We start from the raw sequence: 23,909 nt of genomic DNA on the forward strand, positions 1-23,909 counted from the left end.
CTACCCCAGGCACCCGAGCGACTTCCGCCACCGCTGACTCCCACAGGAGGCGTGATGGCCACCAACTGAGGTGGCTTTTTAAAAAGGACTAGACAAATTCATGAAGGGCATTTAGGCACAAACTTAATGTACTGGGGTGTAAAAGGTAAAGGGACCCCTGACCATTAGATCCAGTCGTGACCGACTCTGAGGTTGCGGCGCTAACCTCGCTTTATTGGCCGAGGGAGCCGGCGTACAGCTTCCGGATCATGTGGCCAGCATCACTAAGCCACTTCTGGCGAACCAGAGCAGCGCACGGAAACGCCGTTTACCTTCCCACCGGAGTGGTACCTATTTATCTACTTGCACTTTGACGTGCTTTCGAACTGCTAGGTTGGCAGGAGCAGGGACCGAATAATGGGAGCTCACCCCGTCACGGGGATTCGAACCGCCACATTTCTGATCGGCAAGTCCTAGGCTCTGTGGTTTAACCCACAGCGCCACCCGCGTCCCATTCTGGAGTGTAACTCCCACAAAACAATATTGAGTCTGGAGGGGCCCATAGTCTAACTGCCACGTAAGCGTCATGTGAGCAATCAGGGTGAACCAGGAGCCTGAATAGTTGGTTCCATCTGGAAGATGCTTCCTATGTGCCAAAATGGCAATTCCATCCTGCAGCGGCCACAAACACACCCTAAGCTTTTAAGTGGTAAGGATGTGGCTCCTTGCCATGCACTCTGGTGCCCGTTTTCAAATTGTTGTGGCATAAAAAGCCATATCTGATGCAGCCTATCATAGAACTGCAGAGTTGGAAAGGACTCTGAGGGTCTTTTGGTCCAACGCCCTGCAATGCAGGAATCTCAGCTAAAGCATCCATGACAGACGGCCACCCAACCTCTGCTTAAAAACCCCCAAGGAAGGAAGAGTCCATCACCTCTCGTGGGAGTCTGTTCCACTGCCGAACAGCTCTTACTGTCAGACAGTTATTCCTGATGTTTAGTCGGAATCTCCTTTCTTGTCGCTTGAAGCCATGGGTTCGAGTCCTGCCCTCCGGAGCAGGAGAAAACAAGTTTGCTCCATCTTCCACGTGACAGCCCTTGAGATATTTGGAGGTATTGAGGAAACGGGACATGGCGCCAGCATGCCACAAAGAAGGGTATCGACAAAAGTCTCTCTGTGGCCCATCCCAACGCCACTGGGAGATGGCGCGTCAGCAAACAGCCCGGCGCCTGTCAACGCATGGGAATATTTCCCCTCCCTTGGAGCAGAAGATCCCAGCGCCCGTAGCACTCCAGTCCTCCTGCGACTCTTACGTAAACAGCCCCACGTGCCTCCGACCTCGACCAAATCCACAGACGGCTAAATTACCCATTTAGCAAAAAAAAATGAATTTAATTAAAGCGAGAAAGGCAATGGGGCCCTTCCTTTTATTGCACTTGCTGCTGAAGCTGGTTATGAAACTCTGGGTCTGGCTCTAAGAGCCACCTGCCTCTGGCATTCCAGCAGGGGGATGGGGTTTCTGCCTAAACCCTGTCCCAAATGCTAACCACTGAAATCAAGGCACCGACATTTCATTTGGTAGCTGCGGGGCAATTGTGCAAAGGAAGGAGCGGAACGCCATATCCAGGCCAAGATGGCATTGTGCTTAGCAGTAAATTACCCGTCTCCTTTTATTTGATTTTGTACCTTTTGGGGGAATATTTTAATGATTTTAATGAAGGTTTGGTACAGGATCATAACTTATATTTTCAGTTAGTGGGGTTTTAGCATGTATTCTGAGCGCAATTTGTGGTTCTCTCCCACCCAGCGAAGTGTACCAGTAGTAAAGGAAGAGAGAGAGACTTAATAAATCTAAATCAATTAAGTCCTGTTGAAAAGTTCTCAATAAAGTTAGAAGCCAAAGATGCCCGAGGTAGGGCTAAGTCGTACTCTGGCTTTTAATGAAAATGCTAATGATTTCTCCTTTTCTGGAATATATTTTGGCTTGCAGTTTCAACAAGATGCACTCCTTCCGCAATCAATTCCACACACCTTTATGTCGGTGGTTTTCTGCTTACCCCTCAAGGGGGGTAAAATTAATAAATGATCATTTCTACCCAAAGGGAGTGATGACAAGAAAGAGAAAAAATCATAAACAGGAAGGAAGAGGTTCCTCTTAACACCGGTGAGGGGCCATCAAACCGACTTGCGATGAATTTCGCAGGCAACACTCTCAGACAAAATCCTCAGGTGTTTCATCTGGTGGGAAAGTAAAGAATCTCACGTTGCAAATTTGCATTTGAAATTTCCACCACCAAAAGCATTGAATGGGTATCATTGCTCAGATTCTCGGTGCCCGGGACAGTTGTTCTTTCTGCCCAATGGGAAGGCCGGCGTTGTGCCCTGCTAGCTGAGAAAAAGGCTTGCTCATTGCATTCTTTTCCAATGAATTACATGAAGGAAATAGAGTCCAGAGGAGAAGGCAGGGAGTAAACAGCTCCAGAACAGAGCATCCTGCCAGTCCTGTCGTCCCTAAAATGTAATGGCTTTCATTATAATACCTGGTACTTCCTTCTCCTCCGTCGACAAACTGCTGCTGGTGTTTTGCTCAGAACAATAACTCAATTCAACAGGACATCGACAGATTTGCATGTCATGGCTCCGCCATGCCCAGTCTCTTTGTTGTATTTGTATAGGTCTCAGCCCATAACAACAGCCAGTCAATTTCCCCCGAACCACTTCATCTGTTTAAGTTACTACCAAACAGGTTCTGAGCTAGAGTTGCCATATTTCAAAAAGTGAAACTCTTATATGATCTCTTATCTGACTCCTCATTTGGATTTGTAGTACCCACCTTATTTTATGGTTGTAAGTCATTTTTAATTGTTTTTAATATTGTGTTTTAATACTGTCCTGGGATCTTAGAGTAATGCACACGATGAAGAAGAAGAAGAAGAAGAAGAAGAAGAAGAAGAAGAAGAAGAAGAAGAAGAATTATTTCTGTATTTTGTACAGGGCTCAGTTTTGTTTGTGATATATACAGTCACATGTTGTTGTTAGCTGGTTTCTTAGGAAATGTTATTGACTGCAGTTGTCTTTGTGTAGGTTCTATGTGAAGTGCAATAGCTACTTCTATCACATTAAGTGATATATAGATAGATGATAGATAGATAGATTAGATAGATAGATAGATAGATAGATAGATAGATGATAGATGATAGATGATAGATGATAGATGATAGATAGATGATAGATGATAGATAGATAGATGATAGATAGATAGATAGATAGATAGATAGATAGATAGATAGATGATAGATGGATAGATGATAGATAGATAGATAGATAGATAGATAGATAGATAGATAGATAGATGATAGATAGATAGATAGATATAGATATAGATAGATATAGATAGATATATGATAGATGATGATAGATGATAGATGATAGATGATAGATGATAGGTAGGTAGATAGATAGATAGATAGATAGATAGATAGATAGATAGATAGATAGATATAGAGATAAAAAGGTAAAGGTAAATGGACCCCTGACCATTAGGTCCAGTCGTGGCCGACTCTAGGGTTGCGGCGCTCATCTTGCTTTACTGGCCGAGGGAGCCGGCATACGTCTTCCAGGTCATGTGGCCAGCATAACTAAGCTGCTTCTGGCGAACCAGAGCAGCGCATGGAAATGCCGTTTACCTTCCCGCCGGAGCGGTACCTGTTTGTCTACTAGCAGTTTTGACGCACTTTCGAACTGCTAGTTGGGCAGGAGCAGGGACCGAGCAACGGGAGCTCACCCCGTTGCGGGGATTCAAACCACCAACCTTCTGACCCGCATCCCTTACATAGATATAGATATATATTACTAAATAACGAACTCATAGAGATTAGGGAGGAGACAAATATAAGCGATCCAGATCACGCACTCACAAAGGTAACTTTCTACCCAGTTTGTCTGCACAGGGATTTTTTCATTATTGCCATTATGCTGGCATTATCTGCTTGTAAAACCACAAGATGTAGTGATAGCCACCAACACGGATGGCTTTATAAGAGGATTAGACAAATTCATGGAGGATAAGCCTATCAATAGCTACTAGCCATGATGGTTACATTCTCCCCACTGTTCGAGGCATTATGCCTCTGAATACACCAGTTGCTTGGGAATCACAAGTGTTCGTGGCTTGCTTACTGGCTTCTCAGAGGCAACTGGCAACCCACTGTGAGAACAGGATACGCCTTTTGTATGTTCCAACGGAGCTGGTCTTATTCCCCGGAGTCTGACTAAATTTACCTGGAATGTTAAAGGACCCAATAAGAGATCACCCACACTTTAATTTTGCTCTGCACTTTCTGGGCACAGGTGTTTGCTTTCAGAAGTAGCCCCATGATTTAGAGGGCCCATGGTGTGCTTGTGTGGTAATACACACGCAATGTTGCAACATCTGGAGGAGGCCAAGCACCGTTGTAGGGCCATGTTCAGCTCTGCACTCGGCCTCCTCCGCCCAGAAGAAGAGTTTGGATTTGATATCCCGCTTTATCACTACCCGAAGGAGTCTCAAATCAGCTCACAATCTCCTTTTCCCTTCCTCCCCCATAACAAACACTCTGTGAGGTGAGTGGGGCTGAGAGACTTCAAAGAAGTGTGACTGGCCCAAGGTCACCCAGCAGCTGCATGTGGAGGAGCAGGGAAGTGAACCCAGTTCCCCAGATTACGAGTCCACCGCTCTTAATCACTACACCACACTGGCCCAGCCCCCTTCCAACAAATATTGAGGGGGCAGAAGACAACTCAGCCCCTTAAAGTAGGCATGCTGGTGTGCTTTAACGTTCCTGTCCGAGCACTTTTTCCCTCTCAGAGTTTTTCCCGCTCTTTAATGCTCAATCAGAACAAACAGCAATATGGGCTTTCCACCTAGAAACGCAGCAATAAAGGAAGTCTGGATGAACCCTATACAGTGGTACCTTGGGTTAAGAACTTAATTCGCTCTGGAGGTCCATTCTTAACCTGAAACTGTTCTTAACCTGAGGTACCACTGTAGCTAAAGGGGCCTCCCGCTGCCACTGCACCGCCAGAGCGCAATTTCTGTTCTCACCCTGAAGCAAAGTTCTTAACCCAAGGTACTATTTCTGGGTTAGCGGAGTCTGTAACCTGAAGCATCTGTAACCCGAGGGACCACTGTATGTGGTTATCTGGCATGAGAAATCCCAGGTGACAGCATTACCCAGATATGGCTTTATTCCAGAGCAGTGATCCCTGTAAGATCACAGTGTCATTTCTGCAATATTTGATCTACTTGCAAATAAAGCAGAGCAGAGGTGGAAGCGGAGAGACTGAAGACTTCCTACCCAGAGAAAGTGCCCCGCTTGGGTCCGCAAGGGTGAAATGGGACAAGAACAGAGGTGCCATGGACAGCTAGGGTATCCAACGGGGTCCAACCAGATGTTGTTGGACTACAAAACCCATCATCCATCACCCTTGGCCAGAATGACTAACGCTAACAGGATTTGGAGTCCAGCAACATATGGAGGGCGCAAACATCTGGCTTACAGTACAGAACCAGACCAAGACATTTGGTTGCTTGAGGCCAAGAACAAGATGATACCCTCTGCTCCCATGACACGTATAACAGCCAGGTCAACTAGCCGCTGAATCATCAACACCACAAATTGTATTTCTATTTAAATTACATTAACAATTTCTAAATTTGCATCTATGTGTATACATAAGCGTATGCCAAACTAATGTGAATCTGTGACCTCTTTTTTCGGTCATGCGTTATGTAATGAATATGGGTTGCTCGTGCGTAAGTTGCCGCCTCTCCTGGCTTTGTTGCCTTGTTAAACCTTTCAGTCTGGGCAGCCCTTCACTTCGTGGCTGCCTCAGTCGCTAGCAGAATCCGTCAGTGGGCGTTTCTTAAACTTTTCCAACATAAAAGTTGTTTGACACCCAGTCTCCTCCTACTCTCTCTGTGCGGAAGTCTTCTGCGCGGGGGGGGATGGGTAGCGGAGGACCTGTGCTCTCCCCGCTGGTGTCCGGTGAAGAGTCTGGGAGCCCTCTAGCCGATTCCCCCATTTGCCCCCCTTTATCCCTGGTGTTGCACTGAATTGCTTCCCCATCTGCTGAGCTGCCTCTCTCCCTGCTGGGCCCTTCTCCAGCATCATTTGAGAGCCTTCCCTCCGCCTCTGGCTCCGATGTCAGTTCCCTGACACGTTACCTCTTTTTTAAAGATGCATTGAGTGAGCAACGTAGCCAGAAGTCACGGAGAGAAGAAAACAGCTTTCTGTTCCTCCTTTCTTCAGAGGTTAGTAGTGCTTCCTGGCATCACAGCCCTTAGATGCTGACAAGTCCCACATCGCCTCTGAACATTCAAGTCCAGCTGGTCCAGTCTGAGAAGCTGTGATGCAACATCTCAGGGCCCCACGGTTGCACAATTCATTGCTTCTTTTACATTTCCAACTTCAACAGGGAACAATAACTGCTATGGTATTCCTGAATTTCAGGGGGTTGGACTAGATGACCCTCAGGACCCCTTCTATCTCTACAGTTCTTTGATTCTATAGACATTGCTGATGGGATTACATCTTCCACTGCACTGGCAGGCAACACACAGTGCGGCCCTCCAGCATCTCCCTGCTGCTCAGTGACCCACAGCGAAACTTAAGGATTTCCTTTTATTTTTTATTTTATTTTGACAAAGTAATAATCATAAATAGATAAGACAAAAAAAATGTGCACCCCACCACCAAGACCATTCCATTGTAACTATCCAACCTCCCAAAATTTCAACACCTCTTGCGATGGTTTGACCTCTTTCCGTTTTAACAGTACAAATTCTACAAACATCCTCATCTCCTCAAAATTATTTCTCCTGCATATTCCCCATCTTACCTTAATGGCACATGTTAATTTATCATTAATAGCTATATCCCACACCTCTTTATACCATCCTTCCATTTTATATTCTACTTGCCCCTTCTCTTCCCAGCTATCATAATTCGTGCAGCTGTCAATTAATTTGTGAGCAAGTCCTTCATAGCCTGTGAACCTTCCACCCCATCATAAATTGATAATAATGCTACCTCTGGGCTTTTGGTCAGCTTTAACCCAGTGATTTCTGTTATCTCCTTAAATACCCATTGCCAAAAAAAAAAAAGTACATATTTACACTTCCACCACATGTGAACATAGTTCCCTGTTTCCTGGCATCCCCTCCAACATAACAGCAAATTGTCCTTGTTTATTTGATTTAATCTGACTGGTGTTAAAACCCTCTCCAAAATAATTTATACTAATTTTATTTTCTTCTTATAGACAACATGCCTTTCTCTCTTATTTCCCCCCAGCTTTGACTATCTATCTGCCCTGTTGTCTCCTTTTCCCACAACTCTTTTAATTGATCTTCTTGATCCCCCGTTTCTACTAATATTTTATAAATTTCAATGGTTTCCCCTTTTATAACTCTTTTTTCTTCTTTTTTCTCCCCTTTTTATAATCTTTTTTTTTTCAAATTTTGTATATTCTTTGCAGTTCTTGTTTTCCCTTAACCACTTGTTTGTCCATTGCTCCAAGAAGGATTCCCTTTCTAATCAAAGGTTAGAGGACCACCAGGTTCATGAAAAAGTCAAATTCTCACATGTTTTTGTCCAGGTTACAAAAATACCACCTCAGTCTCTTTCAGGGGTTTCTTGTCCAGAGGAAACCAAACTCCCAGGAAACCCTCAGAGCTCGGACTAATTTCTAGAACGTCCTAATACAGCGCGGGATCCCCAAATATCTGCTTTGGAACCAGATTCGTCCAAGAAAATGTGAGCTGCACCTTCTCCTTCTTTGCATTTTACATTTACAGCTATCTCAAATGAGCATTAAGTCGGCTCTTAATAACATAGTTATTATGAGCATACTATTTTATTTTCTGCAATCTGTGCATGTGTCTGGGGACTCGCAAGGTGTTAATCCTTAAACTGTTGACTCACAATGTGTTCATCTGTCAGTCTGCCAGTCTTCAATGAAGCCAAATTCCCATTTGCTTCAAAGGGAAGCTTTTAATGAGGACTATAGGCCTACTAATTCTCTCATCCTCACTCTTACCCACACACACACACACACACACACACACACACACAGCCTTATAGGTTGGGCTCTGCTGGGGGTGGAGAGCCTTTGATCCATGAGCCTAATTGGGCCCACCAGCCCTTCTCATTTGGCCCATTCAGGTGACTTTGGCCAAGCCCTTCCCACTTGCTCTGTCTCAGGTGTGAAGACAGTAAAGCTCTGGCTGGGCCTAAAAGGGGTTTTGCAGGTACCTTTATCCAGACTAGCTCCTGGCAGCAAAGCCTTGAAGCCACTACTCAGATTTCCCACACTTCCCCTGAAGGTCCAGACAACCTCTCGATAACTGCCATTGCCACATGTCATCCAGTTAATTCCAAAGCTTTCATCTCCTTAGAAAACAAAAGGGCATTTGCATACCCCGCAAGTGTCCTGGAAAAACTGAGAAATCCTGTTGGGTTTTTCCCGCGAGAGCACAGCGGCCATTTTAGGCACTGTGATCTCACTCCCCAAAAGCATTGGAGGGGGCTGTGATCTCATGTGGTGCCCCAAAACATGTGGTTTTTTTATGTCATGAAAGAACACGGCCCTGAAAAAAGCACATCTTTCGGCTCTGTGATCTCGCGCCTGTCACATGACACATGGAAGACAAGCATCCCAATTTTGGGACTCAACATGTTGGAAATACAGCAGTAATATTGGGACCTGAATCTAAGTGCTGCAACACGTCTTGACAGCTTTTGAGCAGCTTCACTGGCTTCTAGCTCTTTGTCTGTGGGCACAATTCAAAGTCTAGAAGTATTATTTGAAACTCAAGAACCGAAAGAACTGTCCATCCCTCTATAAACCTGCCCATTCTCTGACATCAAAAGCACAGGCCCAGCGCCAAATGTCTCCGCCATCAGAAACCGGGCAGGTTTCAACGCAGATAGGACCTTTTCACTGAGGGTGCCGTGACTCGGAAGCTGCAGATCTGAAGCCATCCTTCATATCAAGATTTGTTTATTTCATTTCATTTACCCAGGCTTTTAATTAACAGAAGCCTCTGAGTGCATTATCTGCTTTCTCTTTTACATCTGTTCTGTATTTTAATATATCACCTTATCATGCAGCTTTATGGATTGTTCTTTTGTCGGTCTATCGCAGTGGCGTAGCGTGGGTTGTCAGCACCCGGGGCAAGGCAAGTAATTTGCGCCCCCTAACCCATGGATTTGCGCCCCCTAACCCGTGGATTTGCGCCCCCTAACCCTAACCCCCAGATGTTGCACCCGGTGCGGCCGGCCACCCCTGCACCCCCCACGCTACGCCACTGGTCTATCGGAAAATGATCACTTGTATTACATACCCCACAAGTTTCCTAGAAAAAAGGGACACCCCATTTTCTCGCACGAGAGCATGGCAGACATTTTGGGTACTGTTCTCTTGCACAATTTCACGCTGAGATCTTGTCCCTGAGAAAAGCACATCTTTGGGGCTTTGTGATCTCATGTGGGACCATAGGCAGGAAGATATATATCCTGGTTTTGGGACTCAAGATTTTGGAGGGTAAGATATTACTGTGGTACCTCTGGTTGCGAACGGGATCCGTTCCGGAGGCCCGTTCACAACATGAAAAGAGCGCAACGCACAGGTTGCGATTCGCCACTTCTGCGCATGCACGTGACATCATTTTGCATGTCTGTGCATGTGCGAGCAGCAAAACCCGGAAATAACCCTTTCCGGTACTTCCGGGTCATCACGGGATGTAACCTGAAAGAATGTAACATGAAGCAGACGTAACATGAGGTATGACTGTAATGTGTTATATTTGAAGAAGCCCAAGGAAGCTGTGGTATGTTTCAGAGTGCCGTGGCTCATCAAGGCAGCCTACACACACGCACACACACAAAGGCCACAGCTCCAGCCCCAAAGAGCATTGAAAAATGCAGAGGACTCTGGTTCATTAGAGCAACTGGCCACAAAACATCACTCCTGAGTCTTCCAAGCCCCCATGCCTTCTTATTTACAACCAGTTCAGAGGGCGGCCTGGGCTGTGCACTTCTTCCCCCTTGTAGAACTCAAGAGGGAAGGGGATAGGGACAAAAATGATTTTTTCTGTCTCTGCCCATCATTGGGTTCCGCCTCCACCTGTCATTATCTCTAGCGCCCCCTACTGTTGGCCTCCCTGCTCTCTGTCCTACCAATTCCGTTGGGCACCCAACACCACTGGAAAAGTGCATGGTGGGCAAAGAGTGATGTAGCGGTTAGCTTCTTTGGATTTTGGCTGGAGAGACCTGGGTTTCCATGCCCATCCACCCATGAAGTTCACTGGGCATCCTATGTTCCTAATGTGGGTCAGATATACCCTTCCCATCTCTGGTCAGTGGTGTCACACGGGTGGGACTTTCAGGCACAGGTCTAAGACCCCACTCAGCAGAACAAGTAGAAAGGCCCCCAGATGCATGTGGGCTTGCTTATCATTGAAGTAAATTATGTGATTTCACAATCTTTGGGGGGAGCGGGCAGATAAGCCCATTAAGTGCAGAGTGTAAATCAACCTTTGTCTCTGGGAATATTTAATTTCCTCTCTACCTCTGTGCATGTTTATGCCACTCACTATGCAGCCCAGAGGGTTTGGGATCTGGAGGTGTTAAAAAAATCTAAATAAATACAAATATTTGCCATGCAATGGGGAGCAAGCCAAATTAGCGGGCAGGCTTCCAATATGAGTAACAGCCGAAAAGCCGGTCTTTGGGCAAGAATTCCCAGCATTCCTCCCTCCCCCCTCTTCCTTCCCAAGAACCTTGATTCCCCTTAGACTTTTTCTCATGCTCTTTCCTTAGCACAAACCTCCTGCTGCTATTATTTCCTGGCCACCCCTTGCTGGATTCATCTAATTGAGGCTCCTTGGGGCAGGGGCCCTGACATTTAATTCGCCCACAACAGCCCCGACACGCCCTGCAGAGCTGGGTTAATAATGAATAATAGTCCTGCCCCTGAGCAACTCTGACCTACCGTGGGAGAAGTCCTTTGCAGACATCAAGTATGTGAACCTGGAGAACATTCCAGCATGGAGCAAGGAGGAGGCCTCAGAAGAGTGTTTTATCTCCGGAAAGATGGAAGGATTGCATATCTCCTGGGGAGAGAGAGAGAGAGAGAGAGAGAGAGAGAGACCTGTTTATTCTAGGAAGCACTCAAGTTAATTTGAATCTTCTTGGCTGGCTAATACCATCTCACATGTTAGACCTGGGTTACATCTTCAGAGAGAAGAAAAAGAAGAAGAAGAGTTTGGATTTGATATCTCGCTTTATCACTACCTGAAGGAGTCTCAAAGCGGCTAACAATCTCCTTTCCCTTCCTCCCCCACAACAAATACTCTGTGAGGTGAGTGGGGCTGAGAGACTTCACAGAAGTGTGACTGGCCCAAGGTCACCCAGCAGCTGCATGTGGAGGAGCGGGGAAGCGAACCCGGTTCACCAGATTACGAATCTACCGCTCTTAACCACTACACCACACTGGCTGTTAAGTTAAAGAGAGATCCTTTAACGTTCCTCAGATATAGAGCCTAAGAGGCAGAATCGGTCCATTTGTTCATCCAGCCAGGCGTTTGATTGTGAGTGTACCTTTATGACTATTGAAAGTGCAGTAAAATGGCTACGTACAAATTCAACAAAACAGAGAATACATTGCAAGGCAAATCATAGTGTAACAATAGCAGTTCCATAGCAGCTCAAAAAAACCAGTCACAATGTGTTGATTAAAACCTGAGAAATTAAATAGGTGGTTTTTTTAACCACCTGCCTATACAGTGGTGCCTCACAAGACGAAATTAATCCGTTCCGCGAGTCTCTTCGTCTTACGGTTTTTTCGTCTTGCGAAGCACGGCTATTAGCGGCTTAGCGGCTATTAACGGCTTAGCGGCTTAACGGCTATTAACGGCTTAGCGGCTATTAACAGCTTAGCGGCTTTAAGAAAAAGGAAACAAACTCGCAAGAACTCACAAGACGTTTCGTCTTGCGAAGCAAGCCCATAGGGAAATTCATCTTGCAGAACGACTCAAAAAACGGAAAACTCTTTCATCTAGCGAGTTTTTCGTCTTGCGAGGCTTTCGTCTTGCGGGGCACCACTGTATTATATGAATCAGGTGCCAGGCAAATGTCATTTTACATGGTCAAAACATTGGCACTCTATATAGGTTCTCCGCAAACAGGTTTGTGAAGCTGGTGGCAGAGCTTTACTTTCATCTTCTCTTACATATAAAAAGAAGGGAGACCAGGTTTCCTCAAAGGTGTTTTCCTTTATAACCCCATTTGCAACTCTTCTAAGCCCAGGTTGTTGTTCTGAACTAGCTATATCCCAAATATTGTTGAACCACATCTCAAGAGGTAGCTGAGCCTGGGATTTACGGTGATACGCAATCACTAGACATGCGGCTACCAATATTAAAAAAATAAAATCTTTCTGCTGGTAGTAAGGTCAGAATCTGGGTTTAGTGAAAGCAGGGCTAAGGCTATGTTTTACAAGAGAGGTCGTTCAACAATTTTGGAGATAATATTGAAGACCCTGGTCCAAAATATATATACAATTTTGCATATTTCTTGGTTCAATAATGTGCATTTGGGGTTTTTTCCTGGTTTGGTCTGTGCTACGATGTTTCCCCAATGCTAACTGCCAAGTTATTTCTGTCCAGAGGGGTTATAGCACAACAAAAGTGGGACAAACGTAAATTAGAACATTAAAAGTTATGAGCTTTCAGCAGGAAGTTTCAGGATATGCACTGATTGAAAAGGAAGCACTGTGACCCCCTCAAAACACCAGCAAGCACAAACAGTACATACCCTCCAACATTTCTCCCATGAAAATAGGGACATCCTATTCCACAAAAATGATAATAATTTTGTTATTTATATCCTGCCCCTCTGACTGGGTTGTCGCAGCCACTCTGGGTGGCTTCTAGCAAATTAAAACATCAAGCACAGTAAGATATCAAACATTAAAATCTTCCCTATACAGGGCTGCTTTCAGATGTCTTCTAAAAGTCAGATGGTGGTTTATCTCCTTGACATCTGATAGAAGCGCATTCCACAGGATGGGTGCCACTACCGAGAAGGCCTTCTGCCTGGTTCCCTGTAGCCTCACTTCTCACAATGAGGAAACTGCCAGAAGGTCCTCAGAGCTGGACCTCAGTGTCCGAGCTAAACAATTCAAAGATAAAATAGTATTATTAATACTACCCCCTAATTATATTCACCCAAGAAGAGGTACTCTGGTAAGACTAAACTCTCAAAAGGGGCTATATGATTCTTGTAAATGAAGAAACACTGACCTAGAAAAATCGATCGACAGAAAGATAGCGACGGATAGATATTCGGCAGGCTCGTGTGGCAAGTTGCTCTAGGTATGTACAAAAAGATTTCTATCGCGACACAATCTGATAAAAGCAAAACACACCTTGGCTGTTGCCTAGGAACGATGAGAAAAGCAGCCTAAGAAGAAATCAGGAAAAAATGGATTTTTTTCCTCTGTGTTCAATATGAACTGGATGCCTTGTGTACAATGTGTGCCCCCCTCTCTGTCCGGGATGGCTCTGAACAAAACTGAGATGCAAAAAAAGCTCTAATCCTGCCTCCAGGTTTTCCACAGGCATCTGGTTGGCCACTGCAAGAACAGGATACTGGATGCGCCATTGGCCTGATCCAATAGACTCTTATGTTCTTATGTCAGCTGTGGGTGAGCTTGGATTCTGTCTAGCTAGGCAGGTATAACCAGCCTGTTTTCACACAGTTATTCCAGGAGAAGAGAATCATTAGCACATGTTCCTTTTACGATCTTGTCCTCTCTCTCTCCCCCACCCTTCCTTGTTTGCCTCTCACGTGAAGGCATTTGTCATTAAACTTGGGGCCCAATCTGCCATCGCAGTTCAGAAAGGTGGAGACACTGCTCTGTAGTGTGGCTGGCAGATCAGCATGTGTATTTATTAAAATACATATTGAGTTTCATTTCTACCAGAAGGTAGTAAATCCTCTACATTTCCTGGTTAGGGTAAAGGAAGAGCCTTGCTGGGTCAGGCTCAAAAGCCCAGCTAGTCCTCTTAAAAACCATTGCAAACAGCTAAAATCGTTAGTGGGATTGGAATAACACTTGTAGTTTAATGGTGGGGTTTGTGGAGATGCAAAAGATTTGGATTATTATAAAAGATGCAGGAGGAAAGGACAATGGGACCCACAAAGGGGAGGGAGGAAATCCAGGAGATTCTGTGGAATCTTGTTTCTATATTGTATGTTGATATGTTATTGTAAAATTTTAATTTGAAAAACCCAAATATATAAATTTACCAAAAACAAAAAAAGCCCAGCTAGTCCTGTCTTCAGTTCCCAGCCAGGGATGAGGGGGAAATTCAGTTTGCATTTAAAGCCAAATTTATCAGAGGCACACTCTCCAAAACAATGTGAGAGCCAATATGCAGCCACCCTTTGAAATTCACACTTATGTGAAATTTCGCTGTGCGATGCCTCTCTCCAACCAATCTTCGCCAAAAATGCAGATGAGAAAGAAGAAGAAGAGTTTGGATTTGATATCCCGCTTTATCACTACCCAAAGGAGTCTCAAAGCGGCTAACATTCTGCTTTCCCTTCCTCTCCCACAACAAACCCTCTGTGAGGTGAGTGAGGCTGAGATACTTCAGAGAAGTGTGACTGGCCCAAGGTCACCCAGCAGCTGCATGTGGAGGAGCGGGGAAGCGAACCCGGTTCACCAGATTACGAGACTACTGCTCTTAACCACTACACCACACTGGTGTAGCGTGCATAAGCAAGAATATATGTCATGGAATGGTTGTATGAAGAGGAATGGTGGGAGGAACCAGCTGGGGAACCCCCAAGGGAAGAAGGTTCAGAACCCGGGGAGTGGTGGTGGGACGGCGATGAGTGCTCAGGGGAGAAGAAGGGGGAAAGGAGTTGACAGAAGCTGAAGGGGTAACAGGGCTTAGTGAGCTGGGAGAGTCTGTGGCAGAGAGAAGTCAAGAATCAGAGGCAGAAGCTGAAGCAGGAGAATGGGAGGAGGGAGGCCAAGAGGCAGAGATTGTTAGGATTCTTGCTCTGTGTTTGCAGTCATGGGATTGTTGTCTATCACATGACAGTGTATGTTTTCATTCCACAGTGTGGGAAGTGACAGAGACAGTATGCTTTGTACTACTGTGTTCCGGAATGTAGGACTATTGTCCTTTCTTTCTTTCTCTTTGCTGTCTGATGAGAAAGAGGAAGGAGCTAAGTCGGAATGCTCCAAGTGAATTATATGTAAATAAAAGTAGATTAGCCAAAATGCTGTGCTACTGAGTTCTGTTAAGCAAACTGCAAATACTCTGCAGGGTTGTAAGTGTGCTGATGCCTCCTGGGCTGGAGAAAGCTTTTGGAGCTCCCGAACGATCGACCAGGAGGGAAAGAACATGCCTGTCGGGTCCTACACAGGGTCCTACACACAAGTAGGACGATCCTAACAGAGATGAGTCAAGCTGATGAAGAGCCATAGGTGTCTCCCCCTCCTGCTGCGACAAGCTCTCCAACCCCCTCATCTCCCCAAAACAGAAGAGGCATGAAAAAGGCAGAGGAGAGGATGGTTGGCTGCATGCAGGCGCAGTCTCTGTTTGCTTGGAAGAAGTCCTGGAGATGAGGAGGCATAGGCAGCTGTGAGGATGCAGGGACCTTTAGTCCCGGCAACTGATTTCATGGAGCAAGACCCACTGAGAATGAGCTGTTGTGCTCCTTAAGCCTGACACTCAGCCAAGTCTGTAGAGATCATGTTTTTGCTAATAAAAAGTTAATTCCAACTTTGGACTGTGTGATTACTGACCGACACACTCTGTGACAATGCATTTCTGGGAAAAAAATATGGAAATGCATTATATCGGGGGGAATTACTTGCAAAAAAAAAATGTGTACATTAGTCAAAACAGCATATAAAAATGTGTTTATTAGGAGAAAATTGCACTAAAATGCTGAATAATTCTCTTTGGGAATTTCTTTTTTTAATCACAAATTTAAAAACTAAATTTATGTTGGAGGAGGGGAGAAAAACTGAGAGAAACCAAAATTGACAGCGAACATAGAAAAGGAGAGGGAGAGGAAGATAACGAGGGAGAGGAAGAAGAGGGAGACGAGAAAGTAAACTCTGAGAGTAAAAAAACAACAACACACAGTTCAGATCCAAAGAGCTCAAAGAATCTAGGCCTCATCTGCACTATGCATTTAAACAAGCATTCCCTCAAAGATTCCTGGGGATCCTGGGAACTGTAGTTTGTTAAGAGGGTGCTGAGGCTCATTAAAGGGTAAATTAGGTCCAGTCGTGACCGACTCTGGGGTTGCGGCGCTCATCTCGTTTTATTGGCCAAGGGAGCCGGCGTACAGCTTCCGGGCAATGTGGCCAGCATGACTAAGCCACTTCTGGCGAACCAGAGCAGCACATGGAAACGCCGTTTACCTTCCCGCTGGAACAGAACCGACTCTGGGGTTGCGGCGCTCATCTCGTTTTATTGGCCAAGGGAGCCGGCGTACAGCTTCCGGGCAATGTGGCCAGCATGACTAAGCCACTTCTGGCGAACCAGAGCAGCACATGGAAACGCCGTTTACCTTCCCGCTGGAACAGAACCGTATTTATCTACTTGCACTTTGACGTGCTTTCGAACTGCTAGGTTAGCAGGAGCTGGGACCGAGCAACGGGAGCTCACCCCGTTGTGGGGATTCGAACCGCCGACCTTCTGATCGGCAAGTCCTAGGCTCTGTGGTTTAATGCACAGCGCCACCCGCGTCCCTGCTACAAGACCCCTATTCCCCTTAGAGGGCTATGGTTCCCAGAGTGGTTTAAACAACCCCTTTCCCTGGGGAACTCAGTGTAGAGAACACGGGGCTGTATGAGCAAATATTCTGACCTGCTGCAAAGCAGCTCCCTCCGTTCTTAATGGTGGCTCCTGTATTTAAAAAAACAAAGGGCTGGAGTACCAACGAAGACAAGGCACCTGATCGCACACGGAGAGAGTGCATAATAGATATCTTTCAAGTGGGTGGCATCTGGAGTTTTGCTGGGTGTGATACAGATGGGCCCTTTCGGCTGCGAGGCAGCTCATCAGAGCCGCAATTTCATGTACTTAGCCAAATCAAGCCTAGGTATAACCTCTAGACATTTACCTGGTGCTAATTACACCTTCTCTGGGCAACCTGCTCTTCCCTCCAGCCCCTAATTGTTTTGTTACACACACAAATCCTCCTGCAAGCCTACACAAGTGCCTATCGTTTTTCATTATAATTTAGGGGGGGAAATCCGTACTCCCGAGTTTCACGCTAGAAAAAAGAAGAAGCAAAGAGGAGAGAGAGAGAGAGAGAGAGAGAGAGAGAGAGAGAGAGAGAGAGAGAGAGGTGGGTTGCGGAGAAAGGTGGGAGGCTTTGCCAGTGGGATAATCTTTTGCCTACAAATCAGGCCTCTGTTTTCTGGAATTAGACCTCCCACCTTTCAAATGGTTGAGGCGAATTATCTCACACCCACCCAAGGCCATATATTTCTCCCTTTTGTCTGCGGGGAATTTCCTCTCCAGTGATAGATGGGAGAGGTCACGAGCCAACTGGAATTTCACCTGCCAGCTTAGAAGGGGCAACTTAGAAATAATGAATAATGAATTGAGTCCTGCTCCTACAGATTTGCAAACAGGAATTGGAACGCTGGTTGTCAACCCAACAGCCGTAGGAACTGTTAGCGAAGTCAAAATATTCGTACCAACATTGTGGAGCTTTGTTCGCATGAACAGAATTTGCCAACGAGAGTAGATGATATCCAGATATTTGGAGTAGACCCATTGACTTACATTACTTCGCAAAAAAACCCAAGATGCATTCTGATTCAAATTTTTTTTTAACTGTAGCAATCTCTGTTACAGCTACAATTGTATTTGAGATGCTATAAAATAAATAAAAGACAAACATTTTGAATTTAACAAATTGATGCTTAATATTTTTGCTTGAAATACTCCGCCACAAAAAGTGTCATTTTACAAGGTATGTATCCATTGGAATCTACTCTTAAAAGAAATATTTCACACCCAGCATCCCTCCACGCACACAAAAAGCACAATTCAAAACTGTTTAGCTTTTAAATACCTCATACCGCTAGGGTGTCTTTTTATTATGCATTCACGATCATTTGTGCTTGTGATGCTATTGGGGTGGTTATACATGATCCCACTTTCAATACTGTTTTTACTTCACCGCTCCCACATAAAGATGTCGACTCAAGACATTCCCCAGAGTGGCTGGGCAAACTCAGCCAGATGGTCCGGATATAAATAATAAATTATTATTAAATTATTATTATTCCCTCACACGGCACATAGTTAAACGATGGAACAGACATCCAACATTGGAAGATTCAGGACAGATTTAAAAAAGCACATCTTCATACCACTCATAGTTATATTATGGGACTTGCTCCCTCAGGAGACCATGATGGCTGCCATCTTGGATGCCCATTGCTTGAAACCACAGGAGGTTTCTGCGCTCAGCTCCCGTTTTTAGGCTTCCCTCAGACATCTGGTTGGCTGCTGTGAGAACAGGGATGCGGAACTAGACATGCCATCAGCCTCATCCACCAAGCTCTTCTTCTGAAGTTCCCATCTAAAGAAGTCACTGCCCTGGGAGAGACCATAGAGCCTAGGGCCTAAAATTTCCCAGTTGCTTCCCTGGCTGTGGCCTTCGCTCTCTCTTTAAGCTCTTCCAAGACTGTGATTTTGTGGCGCCAGCCCAGCCGCGCCACCCTGGTCGTCTGCAAAGTCAACGGCAGGGCTGAAGCTCCGTGTGTGTTCCCAGCAGTTTCTGCAGCTGTGCCGTGGAAAGGGTGGGACAAGGGAAGAGACAATATCTTGCTGGAAAAATCTTGCCTTTTCTTAAAAAAAAAAACAACCACCTAATAATAAAGCAACTTATATTCTTGTCTTAAGGCAAGTGGAGTGCTGTGCCACAGATACATGCGCCACTCCCTCTTATTATTGGCTCAGAGGGAGCCGTCGTTTAGGACATGCAGAGTCTTCCAATTTTAATCTATACTCTAAATGAGATCTAGGAGACAAGTTGCAGATCTCCGCCACCTTGGAATTCTCTCCTTAGCATGCATATGAGTTTTGGCTCTCAAAAGTTCCACTCAAGGGACTTGCGTTGTTGAGTCTTGCCCTAGTCCCCTGAAGTAGTTAAGCTTTTGGAGAAGCTAGGGTTCTGGATTGGTTTGAGGGTATCAGGCTGGGTGATTCTTTTCAAATATGTTGGAGGGGAGACAGAGAAATTCTCACGCCCGTGATCCCGGGTGACCCATTTCCAAGCCAAACCTCACCTAAATTGCCTCCAAATTAATCTCAGCACAGATACTTCAATCAAGGCATTTACAGGTATCTTTGAGAAGCGCCAAGTCCCTAAAGACATGTGGCATAGCCAGCGTGGGATCAGAGCGCAGACTACAGAGGACCCGGCTCCCACGCTAGGAATGGAAGATCTGCTTTACATTTTAATGATTTTGTTTTAAATTTAGTTTGGCCTGCGTTTTTAAACTAGCCAACTTGATTTGGCCTCATGCTTGGATAAGGACATAGGAGCCAATTCCTAGGGGCCAAGGGGATTTCTCCACCCTCACCCCCAATAAAATATTTGAGGGGACCAGGGCCCCCAAAGTTGATGGGCATTGCCATTCCGATGATGTGTGCAGGCCACATCATGTGAATGGTTTATGGAGGGCAGGGCTTATCTCCCCCCCAAAAAAAAAAAATATTCAGGTTGGCACCCCAGATCAGAGCATAACAATCCTTTGTATTTTGCACTTCTCTGAGTGTCGTTATATGGTTCTTGGCTTAAGAAATGTACCCAAATGCCTTTGAAATGCATATTTTAGAATGCCATACATTTAGAAATTGATCATTTTATTTCTATGCTGCTTAATCTGTTCAAAATATCTCTAAGCAGTGCACAGAAATGCATATGTTCTGATAAAATACCTATAGTATTTAAATTTGTGATACAATGCAGTGCTTTTTTCTGGAAGAATAGGTGATGTTACTCACCATGAAGTTGTTAGAGTAGGTGCCACACTTCTTAACAACAACAAAAAGTGGTGTCGGTACTGCGTACCCTTTAGTACCCCCTAAAAGAAAAAGAAAAAGTACTGATACAATGTGTGTGTTTAATATGTGTGCATGTGCAAAATTGACATGGAATAGAAATTGACTCTTCAATTCATCCCTAGTCCCAGCCTCCCAGCACTGGCTTGGAATAGTTTTCTGCCTTATATCTACTTAACATGCAGAGCCATTTACTGTCGGTATTTAATTGTGTTGGGTGGATGGCATGCAACTGTATATCATTCTGGACCATATTCTGTAGCCGAGGTCCAGTTCAAACATCCTGCTTCTGTGTCCTGTGAGTGCTGCACATCTGATGCCATGAAAAAGGGTTCATCCTTTGCCACATGTCTCTCAGCTAGGGACATAAACAGGCAGCGATTTCCATTCTGACCTTTATTTGCCACAAGCACCGCCATTTCCATTCCACTGCAGTTTAGTTTCTTCCAAATGCTATGTTATTCATATATGGCGAGCGTGCAGCTTCCTTCCCAAGTCTCCGCAGGAGGAGACGGATCTTTGCACCTCGGCACTGAATATGCTTAGGACGGCCCTGAGGCTAGCTTCTACAAACACATGCCTTTCCATTCTGCATTCAGGCAAGATAAAACATTATCAGAGTTCAATGATGCATTCAAGCCAGGCCACAAACACTCGAAGAGGGTATGACACAGGACTGGTGAGGGGTGTGGCCTAAGGAGAAGGGGTGTGGCTTGGAGAGAGACTCAAGGGCCAGAAAGAAGTAAGCGAATGTGGCTTCCAAGTCTTATGTTGCCCACTCTAATCTGAATATTTTGAAGGGGCAGCTCACTGAAATGGTTAACCTCTCCCAGAAAATCAGAAAGGCAGAATATTCGCTGAAGCTCTAATTCTCTGAGGTCACTTGCCCAAAGGTCTTTTTCTGTGACAAGGTGACTCAAGAGGGAATTTGCCTGTGTGGAAGGCACAAGAAATCACTCTGTCGGCACATTTTAATTTGGAATCGGATACTTATATATATTTGGCAAATGTTCTCCTACGAAAGGACTTTATAATACCCCCAATAAAACAGTGTGAGCACAGGTAGCTCACAGTTATTTGTCTGGATCAAAGGACGCCCTCCCCAGTTTAACCTTCTGGTAATTTGTTTGAACTTGTAGGGCTCTCAGAGGGCAGCCGTCTTTCATTCTGGGCAAGTCTACCTTGCCTCTGTGGCACATTAAGTCCTGGCACAAGCGCCTGTTTTGCAAATCCTATCCCATAGGGTGACCTCATTTTCGTCTTCAACAAAGGCAGCTTTATGCAAAGGTCGGTGCCAGAGAAAAGGTGGAGAAAATTTAAACACCTCTCCACATTCCCATCCCTAGTAATCCCGATAATGCACAAGCATGTTGTGCTTTTGTTGCTGCTTTGTGTTGGGTTTCGACAAACACCTTGGCACTTCTAGGGAAGCAATGAAATAATGGTTTTGAAGAAATCGGGTCCTCCCTTAAAGAGGGCACGTATTGCGGTGAGACCTGGAAACCAACACTCTGTGTTGTGGGTGGGTTTGGTCAGCCACAACACCCGATTGGAGGTCCATCAATGCTGGGTTCAATCGGACCAATGGGGCAGAGTCCAAAGGGATCAAGGGACCTATTTATACCCATGCACATGACCCAGAGCTTCCTCTTTCAGCGTGTGCATTCAGAACACCCACCCACCTCTCCCTACTTTAGGGCTTTGCGCTTGACCTTGCTATGCCGTCGTGTGTCGTCTGTCATTGGGACAGGGGCAAGGTGGGAATTTTTCCCACTTGGCTGATTGGCTATGGCCATTTGGGTTTCACCTGCCGCGTAGCAAATCGTCACAACTTGTAAGGTTGTGGATAGGCTCTGGTTCAGGTGATAGGGATGGGAGAACACTCTCACCATCCCTATGTGAAGGGTATTCTGTTAAAGGAATCCAGGGACTCTTTGTTTTGGTCAACCCCTGAGAAGAAGAAGAGTTTGGATTTGATATCCTGCTTTATCACTACCCGAAGGAGTCTCAAAGCGGCTAACATTCTCCTTTCCCTTCCTCCCCCACAACAAACACTCTGTGAGGTGAGTGAGGCTGAGAGACTTCAGAGAAGTGTGAGGGGCCCAAGGTCACCAAGCAGCTGCATGTGGAGGAGCGGAGATGCGAACCCGGTTCACCAGATTATAAGTCTACCGCTCTTAACCACTACACCACACTGGCTCTCCCCCTGAGAAGAGGGAGGGAAAAGAGGAGGGGGAAAACTGTGCCCATGCCTGAGTCCAGAGGGGACATTTGGGTGGCGGAGATAGCCTGTTCCCAGCTTTCCGCTTATCCAGGTGTTCACCCTTGGCTGACCTATGCTGGAACTCTGGGTCAGCGCTACCTACATGGCAGGGAGCTAGTCGAACCAGAGTCTATGCAACCAGTCACTTTCTGTAATCAATAAAGTTGTGGCCTAAATTCTGCCAAAAACCAAAACTAAAATTTGAGTCAAGTGTGAATTTATTTAGGGAGAGGTTTCTGGGTCTGAACATGCAAATAACTCCTTTTTCTCCGAGGAGTTGAAGGTGGCGTACACAGTTTTCCCCCTCCTCTTTTAATCCCCACAGCAATAACCCATCTAAAAGGCAGTGACTGGCCTTCACAGCCATGTGGGGATTTGAACCCTAGTCTTCCAGCTCCTAGGCTGACACTCTAACCACAGCACCGCCACAGATAACTGGACATACAGAAGACCAAACCTGAGGCATGGTGGTTCTGACCCTTTCAACATATAAAGAAGCTTATTGGAGCAGCAACTGAACCTTACTGATTAAAGGAGGGCAGACGACTGCTTTAGGAGGTGCCGGACAGGGCCTATGGTTCCCACATCTCACTGCCATTGCCTGCCCCTCGTTATGCGCCACCTGAGGCAGCCGCCCAACTCTGCCAATGGTAGAGCTGGCCCCGCTATACATTAACGAATTGAAAATAGCTTCCACTCTCTGGCTGCACTCCATCTGCATGCACAGCTTACATTGAAATCACGTGGCTTATCCCAGAGAATCCTGGAAACTGTAGATTGTTAAGGGTGCTGAGAATTGTAGTTCTGTGGGTGGGGAGACAACAGCGCCCAGGATTCTGGCGGCGACATCTACTCCATACATTTAAAGCATTGCGATACTATGTTAAACAAATATGTCTCCCTCCTCCAATGAGTTCTGGGAGCTGTAACTTGTTAAGGGTGCTGAGAGTTGACAGGAGAGCCATATATCCCTCCCAGCAGTGGCGTAGCGTGGGTTGTCAGCACCCGGGGCAAGGCAAGTAATTTGCGCCCCCTAACCCGTGGATTTGCGCCCCATAACCCGTGGATTTGCGCACCCTAACCCCCAGATGTTGTGCCAGGTGCGGCCGGGCCCCCCTACACCCCCCACGCTACGCCACTGCCTCCCAGAACAATTCCCAGACTGACTTAACAGTCAATTCCTCTTCCTTGTGAGGGAAGAAGGTGGGGTATAAATAAATAAATAAATAAATAATTTCAGGGAAGATTGTAGTGTTTGATGTTGTGTTTTTACTAATTTTTTTTTTGTTGGGAGTCTCCCAGAGTGGCTGGGGCGACCCAATCAGACAGGCGGCATATAAATAATAATAATAATATTATTATTAATAGTATTAATAGTATTATTTCACCCAGAACTCTGGGGATTGTTGTTGTCTGCCCTGGGAATGCGTTTTGAGCCCGGCTGCCCTGAAAATAGACTTCAGAAGCTGAAGTCAGAAACTCCCCCATTTTCGTTATCTCATACAC

The 23,909-nt window shown here is 45.6% G+C and overlaps 1 long non-coding RNA gene across 4 annotated transcripts in view; it reads right to left on the reverse strand.

Moving 5' to 3' along the window:
• LOC309541487 overlaps positions 1 to 18,981 on the reverse strand; it is a 25,794-nt gene extending 6,813 nt beyond the window's left edge. Inside the window, exons 1-2 of one of the 4 annotated variants that reach the window (XR_014223735.1) lie at positions 18,442 to 18,981; positions 11,014 to 11,134 (exon numbers count right to left, since the gene is read on the reverse strand). This is a non-coding gene — a long non-coding RNA (uncharacterized lncRNA). Of the gene's footprint in view, positions 1 to 4,158; positions 4,240 to 6,184; positions 6,334 to 11,013; positions 11,135 to 13,449; positions 13,714 to 18,441 lie in introns of those variants that run through there. The other 3 variants (XR_014223736.1, XR_014223737.1, XR_014223738.1) reach the window with 3 other exon arrangements.
• Between the last annotated feature and the right edge of the window lie 4,928 nt (positions 18,982 to 23,909).

The sequence above is a fragment of the Podarcis vaucheri genome, assembly GCF_965113315.1.
Source record: "Podarcis vaucheri genome assembly, chromosome: 10".
Classification (NCBI taxonomy): Eukaryota; Metazoa; Chordata; class Lepidosauria; order Squamata; family Lacertidae; genus Podarcis; species Podarcis vaucheri.